Source organism: Drosophila novamexicana, unplaced genomic scaffold (assembly GCF_003285875.2).
Source record: "Drosophila novamexicana strain 15010-1031.04,08,12 unplaced genomic scaffold, DnovRS2.1 tig00000387-arrow-pilon, whole genome shotgun sequence".
NCBI lineage: Eukaryota > Metazoa > Arthropoda > Insecta > Diptera > Drosophilidae > Drosophila > Drosophila novamexicana.
The window spans coordinates 3,791,272-3,797,922 of record NW_020824800.1 but is presented as its reverse complement, the minus strand read 5'-3'; positions in this window follow the sequence as shown (position 1 = coordinate 3,797,922).

The following is a 6,651-nucleotide window of genomic DNA, read 5'->3' as shown; positions in this document are numbered from 1 at the left end:
AAATCAGCCATATAGTAAAAAAAAAAGTTAAATATATATAAAGAAAATCAAATTGAGTACATTTTATAGAAATTTTGATACAGTTTTGATAGAAGCGCCGCCTAGTCTGCGACTTGCGTTTATATGTCTAGCCTGTAAGTTTCTTAACTACCGACTTTATATGTATAGGAATATATATATATATACAGATATATAGCGTTAACATGCATGCTAGCTATATATACCTACACATACAGTTATATATATATATATGTTTGACGTCCACAAGATTTCTTGTTAATTTGCTGGATTTTTATAAAAATCATATAGATCTTAACTATGTCCTCTGGTCTATACGAAAACATACGCGACAAAATACAATATCCCCATAGAACAAGCCCATATTAATACGCCGCTTAGTTGATTTATTGCGCCTATGCATATAGAACTATATATATATATATATATATATATATATATAACTTACGTAAAACCACATTTATTGCTATGAAAAACGAAAGCCCAATACAACAACAACAACAACAAAAGATCATCAACGTGATATTGATACTTAATAAAAGATATAAATAAATGGTCCTAAAGAAGCGCATAAATATTTAATTGGAGGTGCCTGAAATTTTTCCGTATCAGAAGCAAAGTTTTATTGCTTTACGTATTCAACTTAACTACACCATTTATACTAACTTTATTTACATTTATTTACTATTCACCTTTTTATACCCTAGCATAGGGTATTATAATTTGTCGTGAAATGTGTAACGCATAGAAGGAGACATCTCCGATCCCATAAAGTATATATATTCTTGATCAGCATCAACAGCCGCGTCGATAGAGCCATGTCCGTCTGTCTGTTTGTTTCTATACGAACTGGTCCCTCAGTTTTAAAGCTATCTTTATGAAACTTTGTAGAAGTATCTTTTACTGTTGCAAGCAACACAGCTGGATCGGGCCACTATATCATATAGCTGCCATTGAAATAGGTGAAAATCTAAATTTTGACCCAAATCGTCAAAATGGCAAGGGGTTATATTACGTTTTTTTTCAAAATCGCGGAGCTATGTCGTTTCAAAACGACATATCTCCAACGCATTAAAAACGAAAATCAGAACGGTGGAGCTATGTCGCTTCAAAACGACATATCTCCAACGTTTTTAAAAGGGAAAATCAGAGCGGTGGAGCTATGTCGCTTCAAAACGACATATCTCCAACGCATTAAAAACGAAAATCAGACTTTTTTGCCCGGGAGTTGTTTTCTAACAAAATAATCTCGCGCAGATCGGCGAAGCTATGTCGACTCTTTCGAATTACTCACCTTAACTGCCCAAAAAATTCCTCACAAAAAAAACATCAGAATTGATTTATTTTTCAATATATTTATTTTGTTTCATAGCATCGTATTTTCATTGCTTAATTATTATTTATATAGTTATTCAAAAAAATATATGTTTTACAGCATTTGAATAATTTGTTTTTATTTCATGTATCTACACTTAGCGGGTATTATCCGGCGTTGCCCAAGTAAGCTTTGTCTGGTCTTTTCCAGCTATTTTCCTTCTGTCCTCCCTTTTGTCAAGTTGTGACTGTATTTACCTGAAATAAATAATATTTATTTTATTATAAAAAGTCGTCGATCAAAAACCAGATAAAGCTCAAAAAAATCATCAAAAAAGGTTGACTTCAGACGCTTTTTAACCGAGATATTCAAAAAAATTGATCAAAAAAGTTGTGATTTTCGAGCCGACCCCGATTTTAAGAAAAACAAACGAATCGTTTTTTTGTCAACAATTTTTTTTAGCACACCGATTTTTGATTTACTTGAATGTCAATTCAAAATGGTGTAACTTTTAAAAATCTGACGCTTTTTAGCCGAGATATTCAAAAAAATTGATCAAAAAAGTTGTGATTTTCGAGCCGACCCCGATTTTAAGAAAAACAAACGAATCGTTTTTTGGTCAACAATTTTTTTTAGCACACCGATTTTTGATTTACTTGAATGTCAATTGATAGTAGGGATCCGTACAAATTCAAAATGGTGTAACTTTTAAAAATCTGACGCTTTTTAGCCGAGATATTCAAAAAAATTGATCAAAAAAGTTGTGATTTTCGAGCCGACCCCGATTTTAAGAAAAACAAACGAATCGTTTTTTGGTCAACAATTTTTTGTAGCACACCGATTTTTGATTTACTTGAATGTCAATTGATAGTAGGGATCCGTACAAATTCAAAATGGTGTAACTTTTAAAAATCTGACGCTTTTTAGCCGAGATATTCAAAAAAATTGATCAAAAAAGTTGTGATTTTCGAGCCGACCCCGATTTTAAGAAAAAACGTGACCCCTTGCTTTTTCGTCGATTTTGGTCAAAATTTAGATTTTCTATTTCTTGATGCCAGTCGATAGTACTGATCCTTACGAGTCCAAAATGATATAAAATTCAAAAATCGGACATTATTTGGCCGAGATATTCCAAAAAATCATCAAAAAAGGTTGACTTTACAAACGAATCGTTTTTTGGTCAACAATTTTTTTTAGCACACCAATTTTTGATTTACTTGAATGTCAATTGATAGTAGGGATCCGTACAAATTCAAAATGGTGTAAGTTTTAAAAATCTGACGCTTTTTAGCCGAGATATTCAAAAAAATTGATCAAAAAAGTTGTGATTTTCGAGCCGACCCCGATTTTAAGAAAAAACGTGATGTAACCCCTTGCTCGGTTTGAAAATCTAAACTTTTTTGAACATATTTTTGAATATATCATTACGTAGAATTCTGCCGATCTTAAAGTTACGTCGGACGTAATTAAACCGATGTATTTTAGTTTACAAAAGCTAATAAATTGTTCTTTTTTCAGCCTAATTCTGCCAACGTTTATAAACAACAAATAATCAAGAAATAATTGTATCGTTTTGGAATCGGCTGAGTTATGTCTTTTTAAAGTAATAAAAACAGTATTTCCCACGCGGAAACTCTGCCACGCCCATGGACAACTTTCAATCGGCAAATGATCGCTATTCATGGTACCTAGTTGACCTATATATCTTTGGTTATTCTATATCATAGATATAGTCCTAGCGAACCTAAAGAACAATGTTCCTGCAAAATATGTATGCTTTTCTTTTACACCCGCACCCAGCAACAGTTCCTGGATCCCTGGATGGTTTCTAGTTGACTAGCATATCCTTGGTTATACCATACCATCGATATAGTCCTTGGGAACCTAAAGGATCAGATCCTTGCAAAATTTGCATCGAAATGGTCCAATAACATGTATGCTTTTTCTTTCAGGCGCCCTTTTACATTAGCTGCAGCTGCAGCTGTTGTTTGACAGCCGGCTTACAGCGCTCATTTTACATAAACTGCTAATTAACAGCACTCATTTTAATTGAGTTACATGTTTGCCCCTTAATGCTATGCAATAAATATTTTTTTCAAGCCACTCGTCGACCTTCTATGCATTTCTGTTCGCCTAGTATTTTGGCAGATTTTAAGAAATATCTCGACAGCCAGCGGCTGCCAACAGACGCCCCTTTTGGGTATGCAATGCAAATGTTTCAAAACGACATATCTCCAACGCAATAAAAACGAAAATCAGAGCGGTGGAGCTATGTCGCTTCAAAACGACATATCTCCAACGCATTAAAAACGAAAATCAGACTTTTTTGCCCGGGAGTTGTTTTCTAACAAAATAATCTCGCGCAGATCGGCGAAGCTATGTCGACTCTTTCGAATTACTCACCTTAACTGCCCAAAAAATTCCTCACAAAAAAAACATCAGAATTGATTTATTTTTCAATATATTTATTTTGTTTCATAGCATCGTATTTTCATTGCTTAATTATTATTTATATAGTTATTCAAAAAAATATATGTTTTACAGCATTTGAATAATTTGTTTTTATTTCATGTATCTACAGTTAGCGGGTATTATCCGGCGTTGCCCAAGTAAGCTTTGTCTGGTCTTTTCCAGCTATTTTCCTTCTGTCCTCCCTTTTGTCAAGTTGTGACTGTATTTACCTGAAATAAATAATATTTGTTATATTAAAAAAGTTGTCGCTCAAAAAGTATCAATTGATAGTAGGGATCCGTACGTATTCAAAAAGGTGTAACTTTTAATCTAAATTTTGACCAAAATCGACGAAAAAGCAAGGGGTTACATCACGTTTTTTCTTAAAATCGGGGTCGGCTCGAAAATCACAACTTTTTTGATCAATTTTTTTGAATATCTCGGCTAAAAAGCGTCAGATTTTTAAAAGTTACACCATTTTGAATTTGTACGGATCCCTACTATCAATTGACATTCAAGTAAATCAAAAATCGGTGTGCTAAAAAAAATTGTTGACCAAAAAACGATTCGTTAAATTTTATACCATTTTGGACTCGTAAGGATCAGTACTATCGACTGGCATCAAGAAATAGAAAATCTAAATTTTGACCAAAATCGACGAAAAAGCAAGGGGTTACATCACGTTTTTTCTTAAAATCGGGGTCGGCTCGAAAATCACAACTTTTTTGATCAATTTTTTTGAATATCTCGGTTAAAAAGCGTCAGATTTTTAAAAGTTACACCATTTTGAATTTGTACGGATCCCTACTATCAATTGACATTCAAGTAAATCAAAAATCGGTGTGCTAAAAAAAATTGTTGACCAAAAAACGATTCGTTTGTAAAGTCAACCTTTTTTGATGATTTTTTGGAATATCTCGGCCAAATAATGTCCGATTTTTGAATTTTATACCATTTTGGACTCGTAAGGATCAGTACCTTCGACTGGCATCAAAAAATAGAAAATCTAAATTTTGACCAAAATCGACGAAAAAGCAAGGGGTTACATCACGTTTTTTCTTAAAATCGGGGTCGGCTCGAAAATCACAACTTTTTTGATCAATTTTTTTGAATATCTCGGTTAAAAAGCGTCAGATTTTTAAAAGTTACACCATTTTGAATTTGTACGGATCCCTACTATCAATTGACATTCAAGTAAATCAAAAATCGGTGTGCTAAAAAAAATTGTTGACCAAAAAACGATTCGTTTGTAAAGTCAACCTTTTTTGATGATTTTTTGGAATATCTCGGCCAAATAATGTCCGATTTTTGAATTTTATACCATTTTGGACTCGTAAGGCTCAGTACTATCGACTGGCATCAAAAAATAGAAAATCTAAATTTTGACCAAAATCGACGAAAAAGCAAGGGGTTACATCACGTTTTTTCTTAAAATCGGGGTCGGCTCGAAAATCACAACTTTTTTGATCCATTTTTTTGAATATCTCGGTTAAAAAGCGTCAGATTTTTAAAAGTTACACCATTTTGAATTTGTACGGATCCCTACTATCAATTGACATTCAAGTAAATCAAAAATCGGTGTGCTAAAAAAAATTGTTGACCAAAAAACGATTCGTTTGTAAAGTCAACCTTTTTTGATGATTTTTTGGAATATCTCGGCCAAATAATGTCCGATTTTTGAATTTTATACCATTTTGGACTCGTAAGGATCAGTACCTTCAACTGGCATCAAAAAATAGAAAATCTAAATTTTGACCAAAATCGACGAAAAAGCAAGGGGTTACATCACGTTTTTTCTTAAAATCGGGGTCGGCTCGAAAATCACAACTTTTTTGATCAATTTTTTTGAATATCTCGGTTAAAAAGCGTCAGATTTTTAAAAGTTACACCATTTTGAATTTGTACGGATCCCTACTATCAATTGACATTCAAGTAAATCAAAAATCGGTGTGCTAAAAAAAATTGTTGACCAAAAAACGATTCGTTTGTAAAGTCAACCTTTTTTGATGATTTTTTGGAATATCTCGGCCAAATAATGTCCGATTTTTGAATTTTATACCATTTTGGACTCGTAAGGATCAGTACTATCGACTGGCATCAAAAAATAGAAAATCTAAATTTTGACCAAAATCGACGAAAAAGCAAGGGGTTACATCACGTTTTTTCTTAAAATCGGGGTCGGCTCGAAAATCACAACTTTTTTGATCAATTTTTTTGAATATCTCGGTTAAAAAGCGTAAGATTTTTAAAAGTTACACCATTTTGAATTTGTACGGATCCTTACTATCAATTGACATTCAAGTAAATCAAAAATCGGTGTGCTAAAAAAAATTGTTGACCAAAAAACGATTCGTTTGTAAAGTCAACCTTTTTTGATGATTTTTTGGAATATCTCGGCCAAATAATGTCCGATTTTTGAATTTTATACCATTTTGGACTCGTAAGGCTCAGTACTATCGACTGGCATCAAAAAATAGAAAATCTAAATTTTGACCAAAATCGACGAAAAAGCAAGGGGTTACATCACGTTTTTTCTTAAAATCGGGGTCGGCTCGAAAATCACAACTTTTTTGATCAATTTTTTTGAATATCTCGGTTAAAAAGCGTCAGATTTTTAAAAGTTACACCATTTTGAATTTGTACGGATCCCTACTATCAATTGACATTCAAGTAAATCAAAAATCGGTGTGCTAAAAAAAATTGTTGACCAAAAAACGATTCGTTTGTAAAGTCAACCTTTTTTGATAATTTTTTGGAATATCTCGGCCAAATAATGTCCGATTTTTGAATTTTATACCATTTTGGACTCGTAAGGATCAGTACTATCGACTGGCATCAAAAAATAGAAAATCTAAATTTTGACCAAA